The following is a 13,183-nucleotide window of genomic DNA, read 5'->3' as shown; positions in this document are numbered from 1 at the left end:
CTATCTATCTATCTATCTATCTATCTATCTATCTATCTATCTATCTATCTATCTATCTATCTATCTATCTATCTATCTATCTATCTATCTATCTATCTATCTATCTATCTATCTATCTATCTATCTATCTATCTATCTATCTATCTATCTATCTATCTATCTATCTATCTACGCAAACACGGTACGAAGCTGTGGCGAGGGAAAACGTGGTGAGAGCTGTATATTCTATCTTCCCGTAATGCAATGACTAAGGAATCCTGGAATAAAGTGTTGGGTTTTAACGTAGTCATACGGAGTAGACGCGCGAAAGCATGTGTTCATTCTTCGCCTTTTCTTACTGCCATCAGCGGACGTGAGGCCGAGCCGAGGACCGCATAAGGCAGAGGCAAAAAGCAATCAAGGAAGCACACAAAAAGACTACGGTAGCACGACTGTCGGCGGGGCTCGCTCGAGCAAAGAGCGTGCAAGGTGTCCAATGACGTGATATAAACACACACAAAACAGAGGCGATGCTGCAGCGCAGCCTTGAAAGTTTCGCGCGTCACGCTAGAGCGGCGTGCGAACGCTCGTGTTCCCTAGGTACACACACGTACACTAAATCGCATGAGCCAAGCTGTGTAGAGTACGCTAAGCCACACAATATGCGAAAATAAAAACCGAAACCACTAGCGTTTGGCAACATCATCATCATTCCTTATTCTGCGACGCAGTTCAGGGGAGCTGAGTTATAGCCTTAGAACTAGGTAGACAGTGCAGCCGTGCAGCGGCTGCGGCTTTCCTGGCCCCAGATGCGTCGCCTGTAGCTGCCCGGCATGCTGCCCGGTTTTCCAAGCTTTCGTTCGCAGCGCCGCCAGAAACAGATGGTTGTGAGTAGTCGCATTTTTTCACCGCAATCATTCCAATTTGCTGACTTTGTAATTGAAACAAAATATTTTGTCGTTTAGTGCAACAAGTTTGTGGCAAAAAGGGCTTTATCAATTCTTTTTTTAACGCGTGTAAAGTTAGGCGACATTAGCGCCACCTTTCCGTTCGCTGGCGGCGGATTGCGAGTCTCATGTTGGCCGCGCGCTACACTATCTTTCTTAGGACGCTGAAACGACGGGGTGCGACGGTTGTGATGTGGGTATAGTTCACTATAGATGTGGGTGCGTTTCTTCAGTTTGTTTGTGTTAAATGTGCGGCCTCGTTAGTGTTGTGGTAGTGTGACTGAACTCGGAAGGTGACAGATGGCTCCAGTGCTGCGGAAGACGTTCTTACGCGTACGCAGTGCTCAAAAACTGCTCTGACGTACTGCACGCAACCACGCCGAGAGCGGCCGGCGCCCGATGCCCGATAGAAGAAACGGCTTGCCGTGAACGTTGACAAATGTAAGTACAGAACTGGAAAATGACTTCTGCGATGTGTCGGGGGCATGATTGAGGGCTGCGAATGCATTTGGGTTGGTCTTCACGTCTTGTTCGCAGTGAGGTGCAAAATGCGGGCACCACGCGATCGTTTGCAGAGAGAAGGTGTTCTGACACGCTCGCTTGCCAACTATGCAACTTTTAACCCGCCGCCTCACGCTGTTTGCGTCAGCTCCTCGGCGCAGGAGTTATGTGATAGAATTTGGTTGCACGCCGAGAACTATGGGGTGCTGCTTGATTCGTTATTCCGACTGAACAGGAGCAGCGCGTGAAAAGGAGACCATAAGAACGAAAAGTGCTTGTAGCGGCGTGCGTCTTTTGATTCTGCTGCCTGAGTGTTTACTGGATAAGGAGCATTGCCCGTTCTACGTCGCAATCACATCAAGTGCTGTGTTTCTTGATAGTTCTGGTCAACGAAACGACGATTAAAAATAGCAGAACCATTCCATTGCAGTGCAGCTGAGGTAATCGCACAATGGAAGGTTTGTTGTCATTTTATTGTTTTACGTTCACTACATTTATGTCATTCCCCCATTTTCAGTCTGAAGCGATGAAAGTATAACGTGATTCGCGAATAATAGCTTTAAGAAAAGTATGACAAGCTTTGTAAACCATTTTTTTGCTAACTATTGGAGGCATAGGTAATTAATAATTAGCCTCCACTCATGAACACATTGGACTGAACAGCTAGAGGTTTTAATGGGATGTGGCTTCTGTGATGTTTATGAAAGCATGGCTCTAATGCAGCCTTTCTTCAAATGCACCCGCAGTCAAGCCCTGTACAGCTGCTCCACCGGTATCATCACGCTACTTTTGCACCAGCTTTCATCTGTCATCGAGCCAATGCTACCTCAACCAGAGGCAAATGACATCAAGACCTGCTGGTTCAGCCTATCAGCCATTGACACTGGATATCAAGCATGTGCCACTTGTAAAAGGATAGGTAGACAAGTGGGTATATTTTCCTTGTCTTTTTTAGCCTGCCAAAAATCTTCTGGTCCAGGCTCCCTCTCTCTTTCGTTTTTTTTTCTTTTAAAAGAGGACCAAGAGAAAGGGAAAAGATATTGCGGGTGTCATGAAAGCACTCCCCTAGTCAAGTGCATTGTGTTATAGTGTGAAATGCTTTCTATAGTTTTTTCCCTCATGCCTCTCGTGCTTGGAAATCTTGACCACTGTATAGACCAAATTAAAACAATTATCTGCTTCATGACCTTTATACAGCAGTCTAAAAGCAGCAAATAAATTTTATAGGTTTACTTCAGCAGTACCTGCCTCTTACAAGGTATGGCATGTTTGAAGTGAACCAGTGATGTGATAGGCATGGCCTAACGGGCAATGCATAATTGAATATTGGCATTCAAGTGGAGCACTCTGCTTTAGAAGCATATTTGTTGCTAGCATCAATAATTGATACCTTACCAGGTTATCCTTGCATTACATGAAACCCTGCAAAGCTTATATTTTAGCTGTACAGAAGAAAGGTGCTTATTCGATGTCATGAGCATTGCTGAGGTTTTCTTTCACACTCCCTTTGTCACAACTGACTGCAGTGTACAGTTGAAATGCATTTGGAATTGAGTATTGGTGCAATGTTTTTTTTATTCATGCCGACGTTCAGTTACTGATTGCATTACACTAGCTGAGCGTAAGTCAACAAATATTGCTGTGAACTTAACAAGACCCCTGGCTTTACTTGAACCGATGCATTTGATGTTGCCTTTCTCCCGTACCATCAAGTTTTGTAATAAGCTGTGTAAATAACTTATTTTCTTTCTCGAGGTATTTATTGCTGCAATTAGTGACAGGTAATTTCCTAAAGAACAACATAAGTGCACATTTTTATCTTCCTTGGAACACTTGTTTGCTTGTTTCCCTTGTATTCTTAACTTAAACAGATATGAGCAGGCCTCAGCACTAGAGGGATGTGCTACGGGACAAATAAAAAACTACCAGTCCAGCTGCTCCCTTAGGGGTACGTTTCTGAGGCTTTTATCGCTTGTAGTTCTATGCAGCTTTACTTACAAGTATTGTATCTGACGCAGTGTGTGCCTTAATATTTTGATTCATTTGCTTTAGTGTGTGCCACTCTTGCCCTGACGAACTTGCTCACCTTTGTACTCTTTGTTCATACATTTTCCCCTAACACCTGGTATAGCTCCAAATGATACATTATCCACAGCAACATGTGCATTATATTGCAATGTCTTTGTGCCATCACTTTTGAAAACAAAAGCTGCCTGAATTTTTGTGCAGACAAATCAGAAACACAAAATAATTTTTATATTTTATGGCGTGCATGTTATCTTCATATGACTGGAATGGCTAAATATCTCTTCGTGGTAGCCCAATTTGGTCATCATCATCATCAGCCTGACTACACCCACTGCAGGGCAAAGGCCTCTCCCATGTCTCTCCAATTAACCCTGTCCTTTGTCACTTGCCGCCACTGTATCCCCGCAAACTTCTTAATCTCATCCGACCACCTAACTTTCTGCCGTCCCCTGCTGCGTTTGCTTTCTCTTGGAATCCACTCCGTTACCCTTAAGGACCAGCGGTTATCTTGCCTTCGCATTACATGCCCTGCCCAAGCCCATTTCTTCTTCTTGATTTCAACTAAGATGTCATTAACCCGCGTTTGTTCCCTCACCCACTCCGCCCTCTTCCGATCTCTTAATGTTACACCTATCATTTTCCTTTCCATAGCTCGCTGCGTTGTTCTTAACTTAAGCTGAACCCTCTTTGTTAGCCTTCACGTTTCTGCCCCATAGGTGAGTACCGGTAGGATGCAGCTGTTGTATACTTTGCTCTTCAGGGATATTGGTAAGCTACCAATCATGATCTGAGAGAATCTGCTATATGCGCTCCACCCCATTCTTATTCTTCTAGTTATTTCCCTCTCATGATCCGGATCTACGGTCACTACCTGCCCTAAGTAGACATATTCTCTTACTACTTCCAGCACCTCGCTACCAATTGCGAACTGCTGTTCCCTTGCTAGGCTGTTGAACATTACTTTGGTTTTCTGCGTGTTAATTCTTAGCCCCACCGTTCTGCTCTGCCTGTCTAACTGGTTGATCATGCTTTGCAATTCTTGTCCTGAGTGGCTTAGCAAGGCAATGTCATCAGCGAATCGCAAATTACTCAGGTATTCTCCATTAACTCTTATCCCTAACTGCCGCCGCGGTGGCTCAGTGGCTATGGTGCTCGGCTGCTGACCCGAAAGACGCGGGTTCGATCCCGGCCGCGGCGGCTGGAATTTCTTTGGAGGAGAAATTCTAGAGGCCCGTGTACTGTGCGATGTCAGTGCACGTTAAAGAACCCCAGGTGGTCGAAATTTCCGGAGCCCTTCACTACGGCGTCTCTCATAGCCTCAGTCGCTTTGGGACGTTAAACCCCATAAACTAAACTAAACTTATCCCTAACTGTTCCCATTCCAGTCCCCGGAATACCTCCTGTAAGCAGGCATTGAAGAGCATTGCCGAGATCATGTCTCCCTGCCAGACACCTTTCCGTATTGGAATTTTATTGCTGACTTTATGGAGAACTATAGTAGCTGTGCAATCGTTATAAATATCTTCCAATATTTTCTCATAACACTCTTCCACACCCTGAATCCGCAATGCCTGCATGACAGCTGAGGTTTCCACTGAGTCAAATGCTTTCTCGTAATCAATGAAGGCTATATATAGGGGTTGGTTATATTCTGCGCATTTCTTTATCACCTGATTGATAGTGTGAATGTGGTCTATTGTTGAGTATCCTTTACGAAAGCCTGCCTGATCATTTGGTTGACTAAAGTCCAAGGTTGTCCTGACTCTATTAGCGATTACCTTAGTAAATACCTTGTAGGCAACGGACAATAAGCTGATTGGTCTGTAATTCTTCAAGTCCTTGACGTCTCCTTTCTTATGAATTAAGATAATGTTAGCGTTCTTCCAAGCTTCTGGTACTCTCGAGGTCACAAGGCACTGCGTATACAGGGTGGCTAGTTTTTGTAGCACAATCTCTCCTCCGTACTTCAACAAATCTGCTGTTACCTGATCCTCACCAGCTGCTTTCCCTCTTTGCATTGCTCCTAAGGCTTTCTTTACTTCCTCCTTCGTTACTGGCAGGATGTCCCATTGCTGTGCTCGACTGCCTCCCTCAGTAACTTGATGATTACATTCGCTACTGTATAGATTTGTGTAGAATTCTTCGGCTAATTCAACTATCTTATCCATATTGCTGATGACATTGCCCTGTTTGTCTTTTAGCGCATACATCTGGTTTTTACCTATGCCCAGTTTTCTCCTCACTGATTTTAGGCTACCTCCGTTCCTTAGAGCATGCTCGATTTTCTCCACGTTAAACTTTCTTATGTCGGCTACCTTGCGCTTATTTATTAACTTCGATAGATCTGCTAGTTCTATCCTGTCTGTGGAGTTAGAAGTCCTCATGCTTTGGCGTTTCTTAATCAGATCTTTAGTCTCCTGAGATAGCTTGCTGGTATCCTGTCGAACCATCCTACCACCTACTTCTGCGGCGCACTCTGTAACGATAGCTGTAAGATTATCATTCATTGTTTCAACACTGCGGTTGTCTTCTTCAGTTAAAGCGGAAAATCTGTTTTGCAGCGACAGTCTGAATTCCTCTACCTTCCCTCTTAATGCTAACTCGTTAATAGCCTTTCGCTTCACCAGTTTCCTCCGTTCCCTCTTCAAATCTAAGCTAACACGAGACCTTGCCATTCTGTGGTCGCTACAACGGACCTTACCGAGGACCTCCACATCCTCTACGATGCCAGGGTGTGCACACAGTATGAAGTCTATTTCATGTTTAGTCTCACCATTGGGGCTCTTCCACGTCCACTTCCTGTTTGCTCGTTTTCGGAAGAAGGTATTCATAATCCGTAAACTATTTCTATCTGCGAACTCTACTAATAACTCTCCCCTACTGTTCCTAGAACCTATGCCATAGTCACCTACCGCCTTGTCTCGAGCCTGCCTAATTAGGTGTAACACGTTAATGTCAGTTCCTGTGAATATCATTCAGTCTTCGAATGTGGGGGCAGAATTGAACACAACAGCATGTTATAGCTTTTTCTTGTTCAAGGACGCATTACATTTAGTTCTAGTCTTGTGACTGCTGCTTATGCTATTACTCAGCAGCTTTATCAAACTCACTCGGAGTGCTGCATTTTAGTGCACATTTAACTGATTGTTGCTGCTCCGTGTTTGATTCTATTAGAAGTTACTATTACTGTATACTTTGAATGTTTTCTTGTGCAGTTCTCTTGCTGCTGCATTCTGCCATGGAGAAGGCTACCTGTTCGTGCACACGTCTCATCACTAGGACGCTACCTCTTCCACTGGTGATGCAGACAAGTAACGACAGGGTTAATTGGAGAGGCATGGGAGAGGCCTTTGCCCTGCAGTGGGCATAGCCAGGCTGATGATAATGATGAACAACAAGCAGGCTGCCTGGTATTGAGGACAAGTGTCAGGATAGTGCACCAACAAAGTCGCTTAAGCATTTCTGTGCTGATGCATTTTTATTAAAATCAGCTCATAGCTTAATATCTACATCCATGGGGACATTTAGCATATGTTTGGCATTTGTTTGACTTTTAATTCGCTAGTGTTTGCAGCCTTTAATGTTGGTCTTAAGACAGTGTAAGCATTGTTTCACTGTGTGGGATTTTTTAGCTGTTTTGGAGAGATGTGTGTGTATGCATGCAGTTTTTTTCCACGGGTTTGTTATGTGGCTCATGGAACTTTCATGTTACAGAAGAAATTATTTCGTTTCTGTGTTGTACAGGAAAGTGAGCAGTATTTATATGCACCAGATGTTTCAGGGAAGAATAAGTTTTCAAAAATATGGCTTTTGCTGCATAATAGTACCAGTGTTAGCAGACACCAGAAAGCCGGTGAGGTGTATTTAGTAAGCTGGTTAACTAATTTCTGATAATTAACTTTTTAACTAACACAGGTTTGCAACTGGTTGCAGTTAGAGACTTTTAGCCAGTTGTTCGTAGTAGCCATATCAGTTTCTGGAATGTACAAAACATGATTACTTTCGCCGCTGTGGCTCAAAAAAATTTGGCTGCATCGTGTGAAAATACATGCGCTTTTGAAAGCACACAGGGAAAGAAACTCCTCCAGTGCATGTAACTGCTACAAATCTCTAATGGCAACTAGACGCCTAACTCTGATAGTGAAGGAATCATATTCTTAGCAGTAAGAAACACACACAACACCAAGACACACACACACACACACAGGACACCCGCTAGACTTCAGCTATCTTTACTGGACACTTGTACAACATAAATATGTATCACTGAGCACACGCAGGTGCCTCGTCATCCGCAACAGGTCTAACTATGCCCTGCCCTCTCCTGCAAGGCATACGGTTGCGCCGATAAACAATCTCTTTTTCTGCCAACACCAGGGAGGGAGTGCTTACACATGTCACCCGCCTCTTGAATACGAAAGACTTCGATAATTTTTCTTTCTTTTTTCTCGGCTTCCAGGCCTTTCGTATTCAAGAGGCGGGTGACATGTGTGTAAGCACTCCCTCCCTGGCATTGGCAGAAAAAGGGATTGTTTATCGGCGCAACCGTATGCCTTGGAGGAGAGGGGAGGGCGTAGTTAGACCTGATGCCGATGACGAGGCACCTGCGTGTGCTCAGTGATACATATTTATGTCGTACAAGTGTCCAGTAAAGATAGTTGAAGTCTAGCGGGTGTCCTGTGTGTGTGTGTCTTGGTGTTGTGTGTGTTCTTACCGCTAAGAGTATGATTCCTTCAAGCCGTTACCAACTAGCCCAACTTAATGTTTTAACAAAGTTTCTGATAGTGAAAAGGTTCATTAATAAAAATTAGCTAACCAGCTTATTACGTAAGACTCTTCACAAGTTTTCTGTTGCCTGCCAACACTGGTAATACTATGCTGAAAAAGCCATACATTCATCTCAAAATACCTGTTTTTTGAAAATTACTTAGTCTTCCCTGAAACACCTCGTATATATGTAAGAAAAACCTAACGGGATTTAATTGACGATGTTTTGGTTGGAGGGCCAGTCGTTTTCAAGTGTACTACAGCATTTGAAGCGCACAGCTTTTGTTTCGAATGCTATACTATACTCGAAAAAGGCTGGCCTCCAGCCGAAACATCGTGAATTAAAACCTGTTATGTTTTTCAATTGCTGTGTGTCAGTCATTGTTACTCAGAGGGAACTGAGGGGAAGCGTGCCGAAGGCAATATTTTGTTCCTCTATTGTTCTCCATAAAATATTTTGATGCATCATGCATGTGTTGTAGCGCGTATGTACACTTGTGCACAATAAATGTAATAATTTGCATTTTGCTTCTATTATTCTTTAAGCACTCCAGGATAGTGTTCACAAAATGATTTTGAAGTGATAAAACTATGTTGGTAAAAGTGTTGTACTGTGTAGTTAACATACACTTTTCCAAAAGTTGATGTAGGAATTATACTTTCTTCGTACTTGAGTCTTTTGAATAACGGTGGCCAATTGTCGGAAGACCGTTGATAGGGTGTTGGTAGACATTGTCGGTATGTGGTTGATAAGAAGTGTAAAGACTTTCTATGTACTTGAGTCTTTTGGATAACGGTGGCCAATTGTCGGAAGACCATCAATAGGGTGTTGGTAGACATTGTCGGTATGTGGTTGATAAGAAGTGTAAAGACTTTCTATGTACTTGAGTCTTTTGGATAACGGTGGCCAATTGTCGGAAGACCGTTAATAGGGTGTTGGTAGACATTGTCGGTAAGGGGTCAGTAGGAAGTGTATACAAACTCGATAAGGGGATGATAGGAAGTATAAAGACTTTCTATGTACTTGAGTCTTTTGGATAACGGTGGCCAATTGTCGGAAGACCGTTAATAGGGTGTTGGTAGACATTGTCGGTAAGGGGTCAGTAGGAAGTGTATACAAACTCGATAAGGGGATGATAGGAAGTATAAAGACTTTCTATGTACTTGAGTCTTTTGGATATCGGTGGCCAATTGTCGGAAGACGGTTGATAGGTTGTTACTACAATGTACAAAGGCGTTTAAAAGACTTTCTATTCAATGTTGATAGGTTCTATTAACAATTGTCGAAAGACTTTCTAAAGAATGTTACTAAAAATTTTTGTAAGGGTACTCACCTACGAGAGGCGTTGATAACCCCTTTACAAATACCGGTAACCCTCCTGTCAGTTAGTATCTGCCTATTCGTATCACTTCAACTTCTGGGCTGATTCAAGGCTAATCGTAGGTGTGAGTGCCTGCCTTTGATGTTCCCCAAGAATTCTGCATTGTGGGTCACAGTCGGGGTCACGATTCTCCTGGGCAGTATATATGCGAAGTTGTAGGAACTCCATAAAGAGAAAGTACACCCGCATGCCTGCACTGCTGTGTCAGGCAAACATTCAATTAAGAATCGACGTAATGTTTGCAAGGAGTATACCGTCTTCAATCGAGAAGCCGCGATGACCGCTGGATTGGAGTCTGAGCAAAGCCGCCGAGCTGCAGTCCCCGGCGATGCTCCGCGGTTGCGAGTGTAAACTGGGTAACGTAAGCCGTATATCTCGGCCTCCATTTATTTATTTACTTATTTATATACAGTACCTGCAGCGCCCAACGGCATTATTGTAGGGGGGGAGTACAGAAAAAAAGAGAAACAAGAGTAATGCGTACATATATACGTTCATTCATACACCCCCGTCACCGACAGGTCAACAACACTTCCTTTAAAACACCAAAAAAAAATTGGATTCTGTTGCATACATTTAATACACAGAGTGTGCACGACATAATAATATACACCAGAACTAAAGCGAAAAAAAAACGCCAAACTGCACCAGACGCTCCGGTATCGAAAACAAAAAAAAAAATTTGCTGTGGCTTAGCTTGGTTAAGCCCGGTAATTGCGAAAGCAAAATTCGTACGTACGCCATGGTACAGCTGGTAGTGTAGCTGGTGGTGGTGCTTGTGGTTAGACTTGTGGTGATGCATCGGTTATATAATCCAATCCAATCCAAACCAATCCAATCCCATGCAATCCAATCTAATCTATTCCAATCCATTCCAATCCACTCCAATCCACTCCACTCTAATCTAATCTAATCTAATCTAATCCAATGAAATGTAATCTAATCTAATGTAATCTATTCTAATCTAATGAAATCTATTCAAATGTAATTCAATCCAATCCAATGAAATACAATCCCATCCAATTCAATCCAAATCAATACACTCCAATCAAATCCACTCAGATCCAATGCAATCTAATGTAATCTAATGTAATCTAATCTAATCTAATATAATCCAATCCAGTCCTGTCCAGTCCTGTCCAGTCCAGTCCAATCCAATATAATGTAATCCAATTTAATACAATCTAATACAATCAAGGTGAAATGAAGGTCAATGGTGGTCACCGCCGCGACACGATGGTGGTCACCGGCCGCGGCGCGATGGTGGTCACCGGCCGCGGCACGCAATGGGGTGAAAGTGCAAGTAGTATTGCTTACGCAATAAAAAACATTAAAAAATCATCAGAAGCTAGGCATGGAACACAGCAGTTGAGTTGAGAAAGATGGGGGAGGAGCAGTAACAATATATTCAGGTAAATTATTCCAGTCATGGATTGCTTTCGGAAGGAAAGCGTACTTGAAAATATTGACGCTACACCTCTATTGCCGGATTTTCATTGAGTGATCAATTCGATAACAGACGTAATTTGGGGGTTTCATGTATACATCCCTGTCAATGGGTGTTCAGCCCTGGAATATGTTATAGACGAGACACAATCAAAGATATTTCCTTCGTGTTACAAGCAGTGGCCAACGCAAGTCATTCCTAATTCTTGTAGTACTTTTTATGAAGTCAAAATTGCCCGAAACGAGGCGGGCTGTACGTTTGTGCGCACGCTCAAACTCGTTTATGTTTTGCTTCGTGTAAGGATCCCAAGAAGAACAGCAATATTCTAATACTGGACGCTCATTGGTTAAGTATAATTTTTTTTAAGGTCAAGAGGGCCTTGCAAGAAATTTCTTCGAATGAAATGAAGTACGCTGCTGGCTTTAGATGGTAAATATCGGACGTGGGTATTCCATGGCAAGTCTCTTGCAATCATTACTCCCAAATATTTGCATTATGTAACGGCAGTCACGCCCACACCGCCCAAGAAATAGCTATTGATTTTAGGAGTCCTTTTCATTGTGAATGTGATTGTGTTGTATTTCGACAGATTGAGGGCCATATTCCAATCCAGATACCAGGAAAAGATGTAATCAAGATAACTTTGCAGCAGTTCCGAATGTTTTTCACAGAAGATACTGCGGTAGACACAACAGTCATCTGCATACAATCTCACTGAACTGGACACATGTTCGGGCAGATCATTAATATAGATCAAAAAGAGAAGCGGCCCTAAAACCGAGACTTGCGGGACACCTGATAACACTGGTTCTTCTGATGAAATCACTCCTCCATCCAGCACTACCCATCACTTTCGTTCGCACAGATACGCCGTAAGCCATGCCAGCAATGCATCTGGTAACTTAAGGGCAGAAAGCTCTGCATTAAGAGGCTATGTGATACATAATTGAAGGCTTTTTTATAGTCTAAAATATGCAATCCACTTGATTGCCACATTTTAATATTGGGCAATATAGTGGGTAAATTCTATCAGTTGTGTATCACATGAAAAACCAGACTGGAGTCCATATTGAGGTCTGCAAAAAAAGTTATTGCTTTGAAGATGATCAATTAGGTTGCTAGAGATTATTAGTTGAAATGTTTTACAGAAAACGCTTGTTTGAGAGATAGGCCTGTAATTACTGGTGTCACCTGTACTTAAAGTTTTGTGTGTTGGAACTACGTTTGCCCGCCTCCAATCAACCGGTAGTTCACGCTGTTCAAGCGACTTTGCGAAACACCTTGTCAACTAAGGCAAGACCGAAGGCACACAGTTTTTAAGACCTGATTGGAAATTCGATCTGGGCCAGTGGCAGAGGTAAGCTTGATCTCGTGCAGCAGTAACGTAACACCGTGTTCCGTGAAGGTTATGGCATTAATTCGCGTAAAACTGTAGAATTCTGGTACTTCCATGGTCGTATCGGTCAGTTGTGAAAGCACTGACTGAAAGTGTGAATTAAAACGCTCCGCCTTTTGTTTTCAGGGTTTGTAGCATAGTTGATGCCATCGGTAACATCGGGAATATTACTTTTGGTGCTTTTTTTTTCTTTTTATATATTTTCATACCTCTATTGGGTTTCTTCTGACTTTTTCACAAATGCTCTGCCTTTTTGGATGAAAACAAAGACAGCAAGAAGTATGTGCGGCTGGCAGTTTCGCGCCAGGATGGATGGACGGAAAAAACTTTATTGTTAATAAATTGGTGTTCTTGGCCCTTACGGGTTACTGGGCGCAGTGGTCGATCTTTGGTCCAGGATGCCGCGCTTGACTGCTGCCATCGTGGCTCGGCGCACGAGAAATCGTTGCGCTTCCTCGTCCTCGCTGGCCAGCAAGTGCTCCCACAGCATCACACTCGGGTGGTCTATTCTTGGCTCTAAGTCTCCCTTAGGGCAGGTCTATGTGACATGTTCTAGTGTAGGTTTACCCTGACACCACGGACATTCGTCTGCATATTGTGTAGGGAAAATCTTGTGTAGTTTGTGCAGGTGTGGGTAGGTACCTGTTTGTAGACTGCGCCAGTCTACCGCCTCCTCTTTGATGAGCCTTTTGTGTGGGGCTGGGTAGCGTTTCCGCTGAGCCCCGTAATGATCGAG

General features: G+C 43.3%; 1 long non-coding RNA gene across 1 annotated transcript; it reads left to right on the top strand.

Annotated features, from left to right (window-relative positions):
• The first annotated feature begins 756 nt into the window (after positions 1-756).
• On the top strand, positions 757-7,670 carry LOC149360569 (uncharacterized). The gene is made up of 3 exons (XR_016288854.1): positions 757-866; positions 2,174-2,354; positions 6,671-7,670. It is a non-coding gene; the product is annotated as an uncharacterized LOC149360569 (long non-coding RNA).
• Positions 7,671-13,183: the final 5,513 nt, after the last annotated feature.

Source organism: Amblyomma mixtum, chromosome 2, assembly GCF_055824585.1.
Source record: "Amblyomma mixtum isolate Tamu chromosome 2, ASM5582458v1, whole genome shotgun sequence".
Lineage (NCBI taxonomy): Eukaryota > Metazoa > Arthropoda > Arachnida > Ixodida > Ixodidae > Amblyomma > Amblyomma mixtum.
This window is presented reverse-complemented; position numbering and strand designations above follow the sequence as displayed.